Source organism: Megalobrama amblycephala, linkage group LG7, assembly GCF_018812025.1.
Source record: "Megalobrama amblycephala isolate DHTTF-2021 linkage group LG7, ASM1881202v1, whole genome shotgun sequence".
Classification (NCBI taxonomy): domain Eukaryota; kingdom Metazoa; phylum Chordata; class Actinopteri; order Cypriniformes; family Xenocyprididae; genus Megalobrama; species Megalobrama amblycephala.
Window position 1 is genome coordinate 29659248 of NC_063050.1, and position 18763 is coordinate 29678010.

General features: G+C 37.3%; 2 long non-coding RNA genes across 2 annotated transcripts; one reads left to right on the forward strand and one right to left on the reverse strand.

Annotated features, from left to right (window-relative positions):
* Nucleotides 1-380: 380 nt before the first annotated feature.
* On the reverse strand, nucleotides 381-4743 carry LOC125272247. The gene is made up of 4 exons (XR_007185795.1): nucleotides 4588-4743; nucleotides 4430-4486; nucleotides 3936-4009; nucleotides 381-743 (listed from the first exon to the last, which is right to left on the reverse strand). It is a non-coding gene; the product is annotated as an uncharacterized LOC125272247 (long non-coding RNA).
* A 9660-nt stretch (nucleotides 4744-14403) lies between these two features.
* LOC125271437 lies at nucleotides 14404-14989 on the forward strand. The gene is made up of 2 exons (XR_007185613.1): nucleotides 14404-14613; nucleotides 14740-14989. It is a non-coding gene; the product is annotated as an uncharacterized LOC125271437 (long non-coding RNA).
* The last annotated feature ends 3774 nt before the right edge of the window (nucleotides 14990-18763 follow it).

The following is an 18763-nucleotide window of genomic DNA, read 5'->3' on the forward strand; positions in this document are numbered from 1 at the left end:
CATTACAAGACTCACTAACTACATAATATGTTCCATAAGGAAGGCATATTACACTCTTAAAAAAAAAGGTGCCAGGAAGAACCAAAAAGGGGGTTTCACAGCGATGCCATAGAAGAACCTTTTTTGGTTCCCTAAAGAACCGTTTTGTGAAAGGTTCTTTAAAGAACCATTTTGTTCTTGGTGCCATAAAGAACCTTTTCTGGTACTACAAAGAACTCTTTTTAAAGGTTCTACAAAGAACCACTGATGAAAAGGTTCTTTATGGCCCCATTTCTTCCAGATCAATAATATCCTCACATTTATCATACTATAAATTTTCTTTAATAGTTCATATAATAGAAGAAAATCCAAAAGTAACAACACTTGACAAAAAAACAGTATATGATTAAAATATTTATTGCATTTACATTATACATCATTGCAGTATACATCATACCTTGATACAGTGTGTGTGCGTTTAATAGGGGTGTGCACAAGTACTGGAGTATTAAGACTTGACACTGTCTGAGACTCGATCACTGCAAACATCTTCAATGTCATCCGTCAATGTCAAGTCTGAGTACTCAATGGTCACAGTGAATTTAAAAAATATATACACACTATAGTGTGTAATACAGTGAATACAACGTGTTAATATCAGTACCCCCCTCATCCACAACTATCCTGTGGAAACCGCCACTGGTGGTTTAAACAGTTCCCCCTTTCACAGTCCTTCTGATGAATGGTTGGGACTGGGTAGCATCCTGTAACAGGAAGAAAAAAAAAAAAAGAAAGAGAAAGAGAAAGAGAAAGAAAATTTTAATTAGTTTCTCAATTTTCATAGTTTTAGCACAAGTATAATGATGCGACATGACAAAAAAAAAAAAGAAAAAACTGAACAGCAGTAAGAAGAGAAACAAAATCAATGCAAGTCAAAGTACAATCTTGCAAATTCATCCATCCATTCACTCTCCAAACCACTTTTTGTCATGGAGTCGCAGCCATCTCAGACCACAATCAACCCATCGTCACCAGATCAGCATGCTCCGCCCAGATCAGCTGTACTCCTTTGTCTGGTCTCGTCTTTACGTAAACTAACAGACTCCTTCGTGACACTCACCTGTGTACTTACCTGCCATTGTGGATTCCCGTCCTTTGTCTTCTGTCGTCTGCTTCCCAGTTCCCAGTCTTCACCGTCACTCATGCAAAGAGACATTATCATTACCAGTCAGCTAAGTCATCTATACATCTCTGAATTGTTATACTCACCAGTGTGCATCCCCGTCCAATTCCGTGCCATGATCTTTAGTCCCATTCAATGGTCCCTCAATGAAGAAATCGCCCAAGCTACATGCTCCGATCCTGCTCTGCTGGGAGGTCCTGAGGGGCTACTCTACCTACCACCAGCCTATCGTCTGTCCCTCATGGACTCAGCTCACGCTCTGGACACCCAGGTAGTCAACATACCCTCTCGCTCTTACGTCATCGCTACTGGTGGCCCACCATGGCTCAAGATATCTCCTGATACATCAGGGGATGCTCAGTCTTTGCTATTACCAACACTCCCTGCAAACTGCCACAGGGGAAGCTGGTTCATCTGCCTATTCCACATCGTCCATGGTCACACCTGGGGATTGACTTTATGATCGACCTTCCACCATCTGCAACAATACCTGTGTTCTTCATCGTTGATCGCTTCTCCGAAGCGTCTAAACTCATCCCTCTGAAAGGTCTACCTACTGCATTTGAAGCTGCAGAAGCCCTCTTCCAAAATGTGTTCTTCCACTTCAGCCTACCAGAGGACACTGTATCAGATCGCAGTCCCCAATTCATCTCACGGGTATGGCAAGCATTCTTCAAACTCCTGGGAGTTTCTGTGAGCCTCTCCTCCGGTTACCACCCGCAAACTAACGGGCAGACTGAACGGAAGATCCAGGAGATTGGGAGGTACCTGAGGTCCTCACCCCATTCCAGTGCATCCTTGGATACCAGCCTCCCTTATTCGCCTGGTCCGGTGAGCCCTTGGAGGTTCCAACTGTCAACCACTGGTTCCAGCAGAGCGAGAGGGTGTGGGACTCAGCTCACGTGCATCTCCAACAGGCAGTGCAGAGACACAAGAGGCAGGCTGACACTCGAAGAACACAGACCCCTTGCTACCAACTAGGTCAGAAGGTGTGGCTCTCGACATGGGACATCTGTCTCTGCCTGCCCTGCCGTAAGCTGAGTCCCTGTTACATAGGTCCGTTCACTGTGCAGAGGCAGATCAACGAGGTCACCTACAGGCTCAATCTTCCACCACACTACCGCATTTTACTATCATTTCATGTGCCACTACTCAAACCTGACTCTGAACCTTTGTTGTCTCCCTTCACACAATCTGGTGACGATAAGGTACTTCCTCTTCCTGAGCTCGCAAATGAGAAAGTTATCTACAGGATCAGGGCCGCCCTCGACAAGCGGTGGCAGGGCCAGAGTACCTCATTGAATTGGATCCAGCTGTTCTTCACACCGAACACCTAGATTGCCCAGCTCCTAGGGGTTGAGGTAGGCCCCGTCGTCACACCATCCGGCCGTCAGGAGCCGCCCGTGGAGGAGGGGGAGGAGTCGTAGCCATCTCAGACCACAATCAACCCATCGTCACCAGATCAGCAAGCTCCGCCCACTTGTTCACTCTCCCCGGAATTCTGATTCGCCGCACCTGCACCTCTTCATCAATGCACACCATAAAGACACTCACAACCTGCACTTCTTTGTCTGGTCTCATCTCTACGTACACGAACAGACTCCTTCACGATACCAACCTGTGTACCTACCTGCCTTTGTGAATTCTTGTCATCTGTCCTCCGTCATCTGTCGTCTGCTTCATCCCAACTCCTGGTCATCACCGTCACTCCTACAAAGATTATCATCACCAGTCAGCCAAGTCATCCATCTCTGAATTGTTATACTCACTAGTCTGCATTCTCATGCAGTTCCTTGCCACTGTTATAAATAAAATCTGTGTTTCAACTTACTTGTCTGTCACCTCCTGTTGTGTGACACTTGTCTGTAGGGTCATGGGGCGGAAGCCTATCACAGCATCTTGAACCACATATCCATCTAATTAATGGTATTTAAGCAATATAAGCACTAGGTAGCAATGTTATATGGTACCTTGAAAAAAAAAATCTTCTGCTTACTAAGTCTGCATTTATTTAATCAAGAATACAAAACAGTAATACAACACAAAAGAACTGTTGTCTATTTTAATATATTATACATATATAATATAATTTATTTCTGTGATCAAAGCTGAATTTTCAGCATCATTACTCCAGCCTTCAGTGTCACATGATCCTTCAGAAATCATTCTGATATGCTGATTTGCTGCTTAAGAAACATTTATTATTAAACAGTTTTTGCTTCTTAACATTTTTTGTGGAAATGGTGATACCTTTTTCAGGATTCTTTGATGAAAGTTCAATGAACAGCATTTACTAAATTTATTTAAAACTTTAGAAAATATAAATCTTTTCCAACGTAAATGTCTTCACTGTTACGTTTGATAAATTTAATGCACCCTTGATTAATAAAATAATTAAATTCTCTTTTTTTTTCTTAATTAAAAATCTTAATATTCAAATGTTTGAATAGTATCACTGTTTCCATAAAAAATCTGGATCAGCACTGTTTTCAACATTGATAATAATCATAAATGTTTCTTGAGCATCAAATCATCATATTAGAATGATTTCTGAAGGATCATGTGACACTGAAGACTGATGTAATGATGCTGAAAATTTAGCTTTGATCACAGGAATAAATTACACTTTACTATATATTCACATAGAAAACGGGTATTTTTAAAATTGTGATAATATTTTACAATATTTCTTTTCTGACTGTATTTTTAATCAAATAAATGCAGCAGTGGTGAGACTTCCTTTTAAAAAAATAAATAAATAAATTGCACCAACCTCAAACTTTTGAACATTAGTGTATGATTGAGGTCTGCTCCTATTCTGCTGCACGGCCATCAGCATGGAAGAATCTAGAAACATAACATGCAATTTGTCATAATATTTAGCATGCAGTGCCAGGTTTATTAAAAGAAAACAGAGCAGAAAAGGCCAAAGCCTTCCTAAACTGTAATATAACAGATGCATGGTCATAAACAAATATGTTGTGAGAAAAAAAAATACTATAAAGTTATTTAATGAGCTTTCTCATCTGTCAGCAATAGTTTGCAGCAAATTTTCACGCTGCGTGTATTAAGTGACGTCACCGATTAACGGTAGGCTACGTTACAGCGTATATTTTAAGCTAAATAAATAAATAATTGGCCAACTTCAAATAAACCATTGACAAACTGCCGGCAAACCCTTTACAAATCTATCAAAACCGCTCACCTACACATAAAGATGTGGTTAAAAGCCCAAACTTTCATAAACAAGAGTTTAGCCTACCTTACCTCTTCGGAAAACGGTTGAGATGCTAACGGACTTTTTCGAAGACTCCGGAGCCATTTCTGTGAAGTAAATATTCAACAGAAGCGTGTCAGTTACATGTAAGAAAGTGTCAACAACAGTTGTGTGTATTTATTGTGTGATTTGTAGGGGTTAAACTCACCTGAAAGCATTGAAACCAACAGTGAGAGACGGAGTTCTTAAACTTGTCAGTTGGTGTTGCTGGCCCGTTTCTATGGCAACTCAGCGCGCGCGCCCATTAAAACACGTCACGCAGCACTTAAATAAGCATCTTGAATTAAAACACTACATAAACAATTTGAAATGTCATTAAATTATATTACATTATATTACATTATTATTCAATCGCGAATTTGAAACTCATTTTGTAGTTCTACGAACCATTCATATAGGCAAGGCAAGGCAAACCCTTTACAAAGGGTTTAAAACTAATTTTAAAACATTACTGCAGGATTTTTATACTAAACTTTGCTTTTAGTTAAATAATAAATTAATCAGCAACGCCTTCGAAGTCACATTATAATTTTTAAAGATTTTCAGTGAGCCTTGAGTCATGCAAAACATTAAAATATATAAAAGGATTGATCTGTTTTTCAATTGATAAACACCACAACTCTATTTATATAACTCAAAATTAATAATTTATATTGCATTATTTATATTAATTTGAGTCTGGAAAAATTAGTCTGAATTAGTTCTGGACCAGACAGGAGAATTTAGCTCACTTGATCTCACTTTCCTGAAAAATAAATAAATAAATAAATAATAATAATAATAAATATGTATATATATATATATATATATATATATATATATATATATATATATATATATATATATATACGTACACAACATGAGACTGAGTGTGAAGAACCATTTTATAGTCTAAAGAACCTTTCTGTGCTACAAAGAACCTTTTGTGCAATGGAAAGGTTCTTTGGATAGTAAAGGTTCTTCATGGAACCATACACCCTGCCAAAGAACCATTTAAGAACCTTTATTTTTAAGAGTGTAGGTGTATTTTCATTAGCTAATGTTAACAAAGATTAATAAATACTGTACAAAATGTATTTTTATTGTTAGTTGTTAATGCATTAACTAATTTTAACTGATGGGAGCTTACTGTGTTACCAAAGTGTTACCAAACTTATTTAATTTGATTTAATCATTTGTAATTTAAGCCTACATGTATTGTTTTATGAATTTCAAATAAGGGCCTGGTTTCAGGGCTTAGACTAAATCAGGATTAGGCCTTAGTTCAATAAGGGCATTTAAGTAGCATTTATGAATGTCCCCTTGGAAAAAAAAAAAACATTACTGATATGTCAGTCAGTGCAAGTTGCTTTCAGTTAAAGACCCCCTGTGGCGAAAATCAAGTTTTTAATGTTGTTTATATGTTCTATGTGGTGTTTTTAATATGCTTTAAGACAAACCATGTGTAAATTCATCTGCCAACACTATTGCTGAGTATTTTCTCCTTGAAACTGCAGTTAAAAAAAGACAGTCTCAAAAAAAACGTGGTTTGAAATCACTGGTGTCTGTGATGTCACAAACTACCTTGTAACCAATCACATCAACGTGCCGGCGGGCTTTAGCATATCATTAACAGCGAACCAGCAGGGATTCTCGAGAGAAGCCAGGTTATCCTGGTATATTTTTCTGTTGATATGAAAAATCGTATTAATTTAGCAATATGGCGGGAGTATGATGTATATTATGATGTTATGATGAACCATACGCCTTTCTCCACTGACGTTTTGAGTTGTTCACAGCGTTTGTAAGGATACTGATTGCTTGAAGGCAGCTGTCTAACTCTGAGATGATGAACAGGAACATGGTTTCTGTAACATTAGCAAACAATTAGCTGTTTCATAACATAGTCAAGCAAAAGGCTAATCATATTAATTACCGTTATGTGTCCGATGTTGTAAAGAGCGATACCATCGTGCAGCGTTTACCTCAGTAAGTTGTCCAAGAGCCTGAGTTGGTGTGAGCGAGTGGAGGTGGGGCTAATTTGCAAGTTTTTTTTCACAGGAAAATTTTTTTTTAAATATGTAATTTTGGAGATCAAAGATAAGTTTTAAGGGATAAAATTATTGACTAATAATACAGGGCAAACATGCATTTTAGTCTGGGACTATAGCTTAAGCCTTGTCTGTGAAACCGGGGGATAATGCTGAATGACTTTAATTCCACATTTTATTCTCAGACAGAATTTGATGCTATTAAACATTATTATAATAAAATATAATATTAATACTAATTATCATTACTAATTTTTATATTGGAGATCTTTCAATAAAAACATCAGTTGTCAGAGGTTTGCAGAAGGTCATGCAAATTTTTTTGCTCTGATCATGATCCTGACCAGTTTGGAGTGCTAAAGATGAGTGGTAAAGGGCTTCCAAACTAGAGCACTTGTTGTTCTAAGTTTTTCAGTACAGATGTGAGACTTTAATTTATCAGTGATTACCATCAGATTTCTTCCCCACTCTCTCTTTCTCTCCTGCCCTTCTCATCTCTTTCATCTCTCTCCACTACATTTAACTGATCACTGCAGAGAAAACCAAAAGGACAAGCCAGTGGGTTGTACAATCAGAGCAGAGTCACATCGCCCCCATCTGGCAATAATAGTAAATGTTTTGTCACCTCACAGTGGCTTCTCTTATGGCCTGGGGGATTTCTATGTTTAGCTGCAATAGAGTGGTGGTTATGAGAAGCCTAATTATGCGTGGCCACCCCCTTACACGGCTGCCCCTCTCATACAGCCAGCATGAGCACATACTGTCAGAAACAGCTGTGAGGGGAAAGAGACTTGAGAGATAGAGAGAGAGGAATTGAAAGCCGGGAGCAAGAAAGCCCAAGACATCCTGTGATAGCATTACAGACGAGAAAGTAATAATAGAGAATACTGTCTGAGACAGAGACAAAAATACACCATAATGGGGAGGAGAGTTCAGCAGAGTTTAGCCTGGTGTGAGGGACATAAAAAAAGGTTTATGCTGGTTTGGTGCTGGTCTAGCTAATGTTCAGCAACAAGAAAGCAACATATAGTGCTCTCCAAAAGTTTGAAAATGTTCTAGGCAAACCACAGTTTTGAGCAATGTATGCATTAATCTTTATTTTGTAAAGACATTGCATTAATAAGGGACAGTGATATTTTAATATTATTTTGTAATATTAAATAATATTATATATATTTTGAATTAGATTTTATTTCTATACTTTTTTATTTTCATTTAAGTTATAGTTTTTTTTTTTCTAACAGTCTTTTTTTTTTACTAGTTTATTTCTATTTAGCTTTATTTATTTATTTATTTATTTATTTTCAGTTTTAGATTTAGCAATTTTATACTTCAACTTAAAGCTGCAGTCCAAAAGTTTTGGCTCTTTGTCGCCATCTCTGTTTGTAACCCGAAATTGCATTTATTTACGGAATTATTATCTTCACATGGGTTGTGCATCTGCTTGAAAGTGTATCTGTTATTGTTCTGACTAGTTGCATAACTCACCACAGTTTCATGACCGCAATAGTTCGGTGTGATACTAAACTTATTGCTTATTAAAACTAATTTTGATGTCACTGTATAGTATTCTGTTTGAACCTTATTGTGTATCTTTAAGACGCTATTTTAATCATTGCAGTTTCAGTGTCGTTTACCTAAATATGTCACTTAATGTATATTGATAAGAAATGTGATTTATAGCCTATGTCATTTAATTCAGTGATAGTGACCTATTGTATTTTCTACATGTCTTTGTAGGAAACAACACACATACACATACACATAAACACGCTTCTCAAACAGCAAACAGCAAGATTGTTTTAGCCTATATCAACTGAATTAAAGTTTTTTTTGTTTTGTTTTTTGGAAATCTGGAGTATTGCACCTCTTTTTAATGGAAGATAGGAGGAAGACGAAGATAGTTTAATGCACATGATATCACAGCCTATCCTACATGACGAATAAAATTAACAAACACATTATGTAAAATATGAGTTTCCTTGCAAAACGAGATAACTCAGTTTTTTTAATTTTTCAAAAATCTTGTTTTTTGGTTGTGCATTCCAATTAATATCAATTCAACTGCAGTTGGTTTGTTTTGATTTAAACCTTCATAACTTAAAAAATACAGCTAAGTAGCACCATAAAACAAAATAATAACATGATAACATAATAATAAACATGTTTTGACAAAAATGTTAAAAACAGAGTTATCTCGTTTTGCAACGAAACTCTTCATATATATATATATATATATATATATATATATATATTTTTGGATCAAAAAAAAAAAAAAAGTTACAGACTGCAGCTATTTAAAAAAAGCAATAAAAATTGGCAACTTGTCAGGTTTTGGGTGAAAGGATGAGGCGAGGACTCAGTAATGCAGAAGCTAAGGGCTTTTATTAATTATAAAAAAAAAAAAAAAAAAAAAAAAAAAAAACTAGCCCATGGGGGAAAACAAGACCAGCAGCTGGACAGGGCAAGACTTGGCAAGGCAAACAGGATCTGGCAGGACACAAGGGATACATTCAACAAACTCCCACAGGACGCTATTAAACATTATTATAATAAAATATAATACTAATAAAAATAAATAAATAAATAAAAAAAAAACATTATTCTTTACTAATGTTTATATTTGAATTATTACAATACAAACAGTTGTCAAAGGTTTACAGAAGGTCATGCACTACATGTATATTTTAATTTAATTTTAATTTTATTTATTTATTTTGTTCTGATAATGAACCTGGCCAGTTTGGAGTTATAAAGGGATTCCAAACTGGAGCAAACAGGATCTGACAGGACACAAGGGATACATTCAACAAACTCTCACAGGACTGCAAACAAGGAGAATAAATAGGGAGCAAACAAGGCAGGTACTGTAATGTGAGAGGACAGGTGGGGCAAATGAACCAAAAATCAGGTAACAAGATGGGTGGGGTCAAGACAATAGACGAGAGCACATGGCCAGCAAAAACAAATCACAAGCCATGTGCTCACACATAAAACAAGACAAACGTGCAACTATGAGAAAAACTCTTAAGCTGTGGGTTCACACAAAACATAACAAACACGCAGCCAGCGAACACACTCACAGACTGAGGGTCCTATTTTAACGATCTAAGCACATGGTCTGAAGCACATGGCGCAGGTGCACTTAGGGCATGTCCGAATCCACTTTTGCTAGTTTAACAATGGGAAAAATAGTCGGTGTGTCAGGCGCATGGTCCAAAAGGGTTGTAGCTAGTCTCTTAATGAGTCATAGGTGTGTTTTAGGTGTAACATGCAATAAACCAATCAGAAGAGCTTTTCACATTGCACTTAACCCTGGGTTATTGTCGTTCTAAACACCAATTTTAACCCCGGGTAAGGGAATGTTTCACACTCGTAATTTAGATGCGGGGTTAACATTGCTTTTTACCTGGGGTTATGAAACCCTGCTCTGGAGACATGTAGGCATTTTTATCTTTATATACACAGTAATTGTCACGGTCACCGTCTGTCTTACCTTCACTGGACTCCATCCCTCCTGTCACTCATTTGCTCTCACTCAGCAATCACCTGCACCTGATCTCCATCACCTCATCAGCACAGCAGCATTTAAGCACACGCTTCACCCTAGCACGTTGTCTGGTCTCGTTTGTATGGACTCACTTACCTGTCAGCACTTACCTTGTCCAGTGTATGCTATTGTCCTGCATCTCCCTGATCCTTTATGTCTCCAGTGACTCCTTCCACACTCCACCATCTCCACCTAAGTGTGTGCTCAACTACTCAGCTCCACGATCTCCTCCATCCATCTGCAAAACAAAGAACTGTCAGTATACTCATTCAATATTATCATCCTGCTCATTCTACATTACTCATACATGCCTCGATCAATAAAGCCTCATATTCACTTTGACATTGTTGTGAGTCTGTGATCCGTAACAGTAATAATCTTTTACATTGTAATCCTTTTATTTTTAATATTTGGCATGTTTGTGTGCTGCTGCGCGTCCCTGTGTGTGTAACAAGCAGAGTGTAAGCATGTTGTTTAAATAACAAATAATAATAACTGCACCATTAGACTGAAGTGAGAGAACCACAGCTAAATATTTTTTTTATTATTATTATTTCAATTAACAAAACAATTTTCAGTAGCTTTAATTTATTCTATTTTTAGCTAATAATAAAACCATTGATTATGGACAGTACAATTTATGATAAATATATAAACTTATAAATATGTATGTGTGTGTGTGTATATATACAATATATAAATAAATATAAATGAATCTGCACTACTAAATTTCACAAATAATTACAAAGAAATGGCAAGTAACATATTGAATTGAACAAGAAACTTTGTAGTAAAACAGTATTTTCTTGTAAAATGTACTCCAATAATCCTTGTTTTATTTACAATTTGAAAAATCATTTGTACAATGATAGTTTTAAGATGTTTTCCTAGTCTTAGAAAGTCTGGCCAGGCAGGTCTATTGGTGGATTTTAGAAGGATTTTGGGCTAGTCAGGCCTGAAAGACAAGCTGACTGCATAGCTCAACCAGCTAAACTCCAGTTTGGCAAGGCTAGATGTCCAGCTAAAGAGCTGGTTTAAGTAAGTTTATCAGCATGGAGGCTACAGAGCTACAGTATGTATACAGAGAGCTACAGTATGTATAAACCAGAGCTACAGTACGTATAAACCATCAGTATGTATAAACAATGTGTGCCAACACAACAATTTCATTTGGGGACAACAATCCGTGACGTTACTACCGGAGCACCCACAACACAACTAGATTGAATCTAGTTTGGGGGTGCGAGAGACAGGAAGTCGTTTGAGGCAGATAGCGGTTCCTATCTGGCCATAACCATCCTGCTCCAATGAGCCTTCCGTTTCTGCATACCAGGCAGATTTGCTTAAAGATTTGGATCAAGGGCAGGGGCTGTCTCCTGAAGCAGTCGTGAGCTCCGCCGCACCACAGACTAAACAAACAGCCGCTGCCATTGGTCATTTAATGGCAGTGATGGTGGCCACAGTGAGGCAACTGTGGTTGAACTTGGCAGACATCAAGGAGAAACTGAAAAACATTCTCCTTGATGAGGCGATCTCACCCTCTGAGCTTTTTGGCAGTTCTGTAGAGACAGTAGTCAGGAAGTTTAGAGAGGCTAGGGTGTGGTCAACAGCTTTCAGGAAGTACATCCCCGCCAATCTAAATCTTCACCTAAGGAATGGAGGCAGGAATGGAGGCAGGGCCAGAGGGAGAGCATAGCCACTCATGCTCCTCTGCCTTCAAGGGATTCATGTGGCTAACGCCTGGCTCCCATGGAAGGGAGGAAGGCTGTAAACGCCAGGACTGGGCTGTAAATGTCACAGAGCATAGGAGCTTGGGTGATGTCCGAGGTAAATTTACCACTTGACAGCTATAAGTCTTAGGATGCACCCTGAATGACTCTCGCATCTGACTCCAGCTAAGTAAGTCTATAGAGTCAGTTTATGCAATGCTTATTACGGTTGTACACAGGCACAACTAATGAGGCAAGCATTCCCTCAGCATGGCGGAGTGGGTATTGGTTTCCCATCCAAGACTCAGTCTTCTACTTCGAAAGGGAACGTCTCAGGTTACAACTGTAACCATGATTCCCTGAGAAGGGAAACGAGACACTGCGTCTCGTTGCCCTGCCTCGTGCTCGCCTGCACGTCTCCTTTATACAAAGAAGTTGATGACGTAAATTGCAGGTGCCCTCTTATACTCACGGGCACTCCAGTAGTGGCATCATGGACTGTCGCTGGCCAATGAAATTGGTGATGGTGTCCCCATAGCATCGATCCATGATACAGTGTCTCGTTCCTCTTCTCAGGGAACTATGGTTACAGATATAACCTGAGATTATTTATGCTGACATTGACCAAAACGTAAGCTGATGACCAGCTGTTTTTTATTTGTTTGTTTGTTTGTTTGTTTCCCAGCATGGGACAAATGGAAATGGAGGGACTGTTCTAACACAAAAGAGTAAGCTCTGTTATCTTATAGTTGTTGGTTCAGTAATGATTCAAGGTAGAAAAAAGCTTCAGCCACAAACACAAAAATGTCAGCAACTGTCAGCTCAGGAAACACAGCTCAATGCTCACCTCTATTTGCCCTCTCAGAAAGCAGCTCAGGGGCTCCATTAACAGTAAGTGAGAGCAGGTTCCTTACAAATTTTATTTTACATCCCACAGTAGTGTTAGCATGGTCAGTGAGATATTTATCAAGTTTTTTTTTGTTTGTTTGTTTTTTTTTTTTGTCTTTATTGTGACAGTAGGTGCAAGGGTTGGGAAGATCACAATGCCGTATCTCTCAACCCACCTTTACTCTTTGACAGCTTCCAACACTGAGCGATCATGGATTAGTGTTGTTCTCTGAAAGCTTGGATATTTCTATCTGCTCGCTGACATCAGATGGTTTCTCACCTTGGCTTGGATCAGTTTACCAGTGAGGGAAAAAAAAACAAAAACTGGTTGATGGCACAAGTAAAATAAACATTACGCCAATGTGGCCTCTCTGAAGAGCAATCGATGGTGTCATTTTGTGCTTTTAGAAAACGCAACGCATTGGATAGGGAACATTTATAGCTAGAGAGATCTTAGCACTGATGGTGCTCTCTGCTAAATGGAGGGCTCATTACTTTGAAGGGAACCAAGGTTGTTTTCACACAAAAATGCAGCTCTTGGGAAAGCTGTATGTTCAGATAACATGAGCTTTTCTTTTACCAATCAACTGAGGTAAATTGACTTTTTTTCATGACATTTTTTTTCATTGATTTCATCATAGATGAATGAAAAATCGAAAAAAAAAAAAACTATTATAACAATTATTTATAATGATTATAATAATCAATAATTGCATATTATATAATTTCATTATGCTATATTTGTCACAATATTGTCTACTCATAAAATACAATGCATTTTGGTTCAGTAATCACAAATGTTTCTGCACCTGTGCACACAAGAATCAAACCATGGTCACACACATACATTTTATTCCTGTTATGAGTATTAATCATGGAATTAACCCGTATGATTAAGCAATTATGCATGGTCAGCTGGTGAATTTGGTACAACGAATAACACCTAATGAAGGGAAAGATGTGTTAAGGTAAGAAACAAGTCAGATATTTGACTATGTAAAGTCAATGTAAAGTCATGTGCAGACTGTAGTTTTTTCTAGGCAAAAACCACTGAAAAATATAAGATACAATGATATTCAACATAGACATTTGATGAGCAGTTTTTTAACCTGTTTTATATCATAAACATATACATTCCAGCACACAAGTTAAAACATTTTCATATCTGAAGAATAGAAAGCATGATGTAAGAAATATGCAACACTCTTTTCACTCTTGCTTAGTATTGACATTCATTCATTTAAAGTTCCCCTGAAATAAAAAATTACATTATTTAGCTTTTAGTATGAATATGTTAGCCTTAAGGTTTTTAATATCTGATGTGTTCCAAAGCAATGACAAAATTTGCATTTAGGAGATATAAGCATGCAAAACATAGTACACTATATAGGGGATAGGGAATGATTTAGACAGTGTAAATATGCTTTCCATTGAGGTGAATGAAGTCTTATTTCACGTTAGTGTCACGTGAACCGCAGCACACACAGTCCCCTTACGGAACAAAAACATATGGGAATATACTGCAAAATATAATGCGATATATTTCATAATTCATTTCCATATATGGGAAACTAGTGCTTATATTTTTCAATACACTGTAATATATGCATTGTGTCACATATCTGTCTGTTTTGGATTTTGTTTGTATTTTGATCAGCTCCTTCCCGCCACTGCTTTGTTTCTATGGTTACCCTCATTGAGTTAATTTGTCCCAGCTGTGTCTTATTTATTATGTTGTTAACTCCCCTGTTTTGGCCTTTTTATTTGTTTGTTTGTTTGTTTGTTTCCCAGCATGGGACAAATGGAAATGGAGGGACTGTTCTAACACAAAAGAGTAAGCTCTGTTATCTTATAGTTGTTGGTTCAGTAATGATTCAAGGTAGAAAAAAGCTTCAGCCACAAACACAAAAATGTCAGCAACTGTCAGCTCAGGAAACACAGCTCAATGCTCACCTCTATTTGCCCTCTCAGAAAGCAGCTCAGGGGCTCCATTAACAGTAAGTGAGAGCAGGTTCCTTACAAATTTTATTTTACATCCCACAGTAGTGTTAGCATGGTCAGTGAGATATTTATCAAGTTTTTTTTTGTTTGTTTGTTTTTTTTTTTTGTCTTTATTGTGACAGTAGGTGCAAGGGTTGGGAAGATCACAATGCCGTATCTCTCAACCCACCTTTACTCTTTGACAGCTTCCAACACTGAGCGATCATGGATTAGTGTTGTTCTCTGAAAGCTTGGATATTTCTATCTGCTCGCTGACATCAGATGGTTTCTCACCTTGGCTTGGATCAGTTTACCAGTGAGGGAAAAAAAAACAAAAACTGGTTGATGGCACAAGTAAAATAAACATTACGCCAATGTGGCCTCTCTGAAGAGCAATCGATGGTGTCATTTTGTGCTTTTAGAAAACGCAACGCATTGGATAGGGAACATTTATAGCTAGAGAGATCTTAGCACTGATGGTGCTCTCTGCTAAATGGAGGGCTCATTACTTTGAAGGGAACCAAGGTTGTTTTCACACAAAAATGCAGCTCTTGGGAAAGCTGTATGTTCAGATAACATGAGCTTTTCTTTTACCAATCAACTGAGGTAAATTGACTTTTTTTCATGACATTTTTTTTCATTGATTTCATCATAGATGAATGAAAAATCGAAAAAAAAAAAAACTATTATAACAATTATTTATAATGATTATAATAATCAATAATTGCATATTATATAATTTCATTATGCTATATTTGTCACAATATTGTCTACTCATAAAATACAATGCATTTTGGTTCAGTAATCACAAATGTTTCTGCACCTGTGCACACAAGAATCAAACCATGGTCACACACATACATTTTATTCCTGTTATGAGTATTAATCATGGAATTAACCCGTATGATTAAGCAATTATGCATGGTCAGCTGGTGAATTTGGTACAACGAATAACACCTAATGAAGGGAAAGATGTGTTAAGGTAAGAAACAAGTCAGATATTTGACTATGTAAAGTCAATGTAAAGTCATGTGCAGACTGTAGTTTTTTCTAGGCAAAAACCACTGAAAAATATAAGATACAATGATATTCAACATAGACATTTGATGAGCAGTTTTTTAACCTGTTTTATATCATAAACATATACATTCCAGCACACAAGTTAAAACATTTTCATATCTGAAGAATAGAAAGCATGATGTAAGAAATATGCAACACTCTTTTCACTCTTGCTTAGTATTGACATTCATTCATTTAAAGTTCCCCTGAAATAAAAAATTACATTATTTAGCTTTTAGTATGAATATGTTAGCCTTAAGGTTTTTAATATCTGATGTGTTCCAAAGCAATGACAAAATTTGCATTTAGGAGATATAAGCATGCAAAACATAGTACACTATATAGGGGATAGGGAATGATTTAGACAGTGTAAATATGCTTTCCATTGAGGTGAATGAAGTCTTATTTCACGTTAGTGTCACGTGAACCGCAGCACACACAGTCCCCTTACGGAACAAAAACATATGGGAATATACTGCAAAATATAATGCGATATATTTCATAATTCATTTCCATATATGGGAAACTAGTGCTTATATTTTTCAATACACTGTAATATATGCATTGTGTCACATATCTGTCTGTTTTGGATTTTGTTTGTATTTTGATCAGCTCCTTCCCGCCACTGCTTTGTTTCTATGGTTACCCTCATTGAGTTAATTTGTCCCAGCTGTGTCTTATTTATTATGTTGTTAACTCCCCTGTTTGGCCTTGTATTTAAACCCTGTGTTTCGTTCGGTTCTCTGTCTATCCTCGTCATTGTATAGTTGGTTATTCTGTTCCAGAGTGTGTTTTTTTTTTTTGTAGAGTTTTGAGTTTGTTTTATTAAAGAAGCTCCTGCATTAAGATCCTGATTATATTCCTTTGTGATGCAACCAGCGGCTGTGACAGAAGGACAGACCTAAAGATAAGGATCTTGCAGCAGAAAATACCATCCTGGCTGAGGACCTGTGGGGATTGAGGCAGAGTGGTCATCCTTTGGAGAGGTATGTGGTGGAGTTTATTGAGCTCTCTCATCAGGTGAGCTGGTCTGAGATCTCTTTCTGTGTGTCTTTGTATGGGACTGGATGAGGATACCATTTGGTAAAGTGAACCTGTTTTGTATTTCTCTCTAGTTTATTAATCTGTTTCTATTTAAATGGCTCAAATTTTGTTGAAGATAAAGTAAAGGAGTATCCTCATCCAGCCCCATTGAAGACATGTGACCTCACCACAAGCTGTTTCCCTCCACATACCCCTCCAATGGATCTGTCCATTTCTGTCCTCCCGCAAATCTTCAAGTCCTCAGTCCAGTGATTTAAGATGGCCGCCACTCCTGAGCCTCGTAGCAAAATGGCCGCTGCCACGCCTGAGCCCTCGGTCAAGATGGCCACCACCACGCCTGAGCCCTTGGTTAAGATGGCCTCCGTGACTCCTGAGCCATCTGTTGTTAGTGCCACCACACTTGTGCCCTTAGGCATTCTGGTGGAGTATGAGTGTATGTCCTGGAACCCAGAGATGGTTCCAGCCCCCGACCAGAGTCCAGACTTTTTGGTGAGGGGCATAGACTCATGGCCAAGCCTGGGGTCCAGACCAAGGCCACTCCGCTCTGCCCTGGCACCCTGAACTGCCTGATTCCGTTCTCTGTCTGTCCTCGTCATTGTATATTTGGTGGTTCTGTTCCCATTTTAGAGGGTGTTTGTGTGTTTTGTTTTTTGATTAACCCCTTAAGACCGGATGGAGCGTCGGCGCTCCCATTTGCGTGTCTCTCTCTTTAAAAGCCAATAAAAATTGAATCCATATAGGTAGCACAACAATTCTTTTTGCATACAAAACCAGAGACTTTAAACTTTCATATCAAGCCTCCAACATGCTTCTGTTGCGTTGTTTTCACCCTCTAATGAGTCTGAGTATTATGCGTTTACAACAAAAATTGCACAGCTGCTAACTGAATACAAGTATGTATATTTCACGTGCTCATAACTTCATGAAAAATGCACAGATCATAAATTGCACATCAATATTTAAAGTTGATTCTCAAGATTAAAATGAATCCCAAATCAATATAATATTGCGTTGATCACAAGATATTACTCACGGAATGATTTAACATACTTGGCTAAAAACGTGTCTCATGCAGTGTGTATCCAATGTTCCCGGACCCATCCATGTTCGTTTTCCAATGTGGAATAACGCATAATAGATTTTAAAGTTTAGAATCTCATCTTTTTAATGCATTTAACCATTTTGAAAAACTCCTAACGAGTGCTGAGAAGCACCTCTAAACTGGAGTTTACCGCCCGTTGGCGCCACCTGGCTGTGGAAAAAATGAACAATTTTTCAAACTATTCTTTATGCCATCACCACGAAATTTGAACCAGATGCAGCTCACATATAGAAGAGCATCACCAAAAAAGAATTTTTTTTTTTTAGCAATCTTATTGTGTTTGAGTTATTTCATGTCATATATATATATATATATATATATATATATATATATATATATATATATTATATATATATATATATATATATATATATATATATATATATATATATATATATATATATATATCTTTAAAAAAAATATTTTTTTATTGTCTTTTATCAGCTGTTTCTCAGCAAGAAAATGTCTAATGTAACTTATATTTTCTTAAAATTTAAAATGTTTTCTATCAAATGATACCTACCTCTTGACTCTCCTTGCTAGAGTTTTGGAGTTATGAGTCTTTACTTTTGTGTGTGTCGCTCAGGGAAAAAAAAAAAAAAAAACTCTAAAAAAGCCTTCAGGTCTTAAAGGGTTAAAGAAACTGCTACTGCTGCTGCATTAAGATCCTGACTATATTCATTTGTGCTGCAACCAGCGACCGTGCCACGTTGACCATGTATGGCTATATATTGATGCATATAAAATATTTATAAATGAAGACAAATGGCATTTACGTTCATAAAGTTTTATCCTTTATTGTGTACATGCAGTCGTGCTCAAGTTTACATACCCCTTGCAGAATCTGCAAAATGTTAATTATTTTAACAAAATAAGAGGGATCATGCAAAATGTTTTGTTTTTTTTTTTTTTTTTTTTTTTTTTAGCACTGTGCTGAATAAGATATTTTGCATAAGATGTTT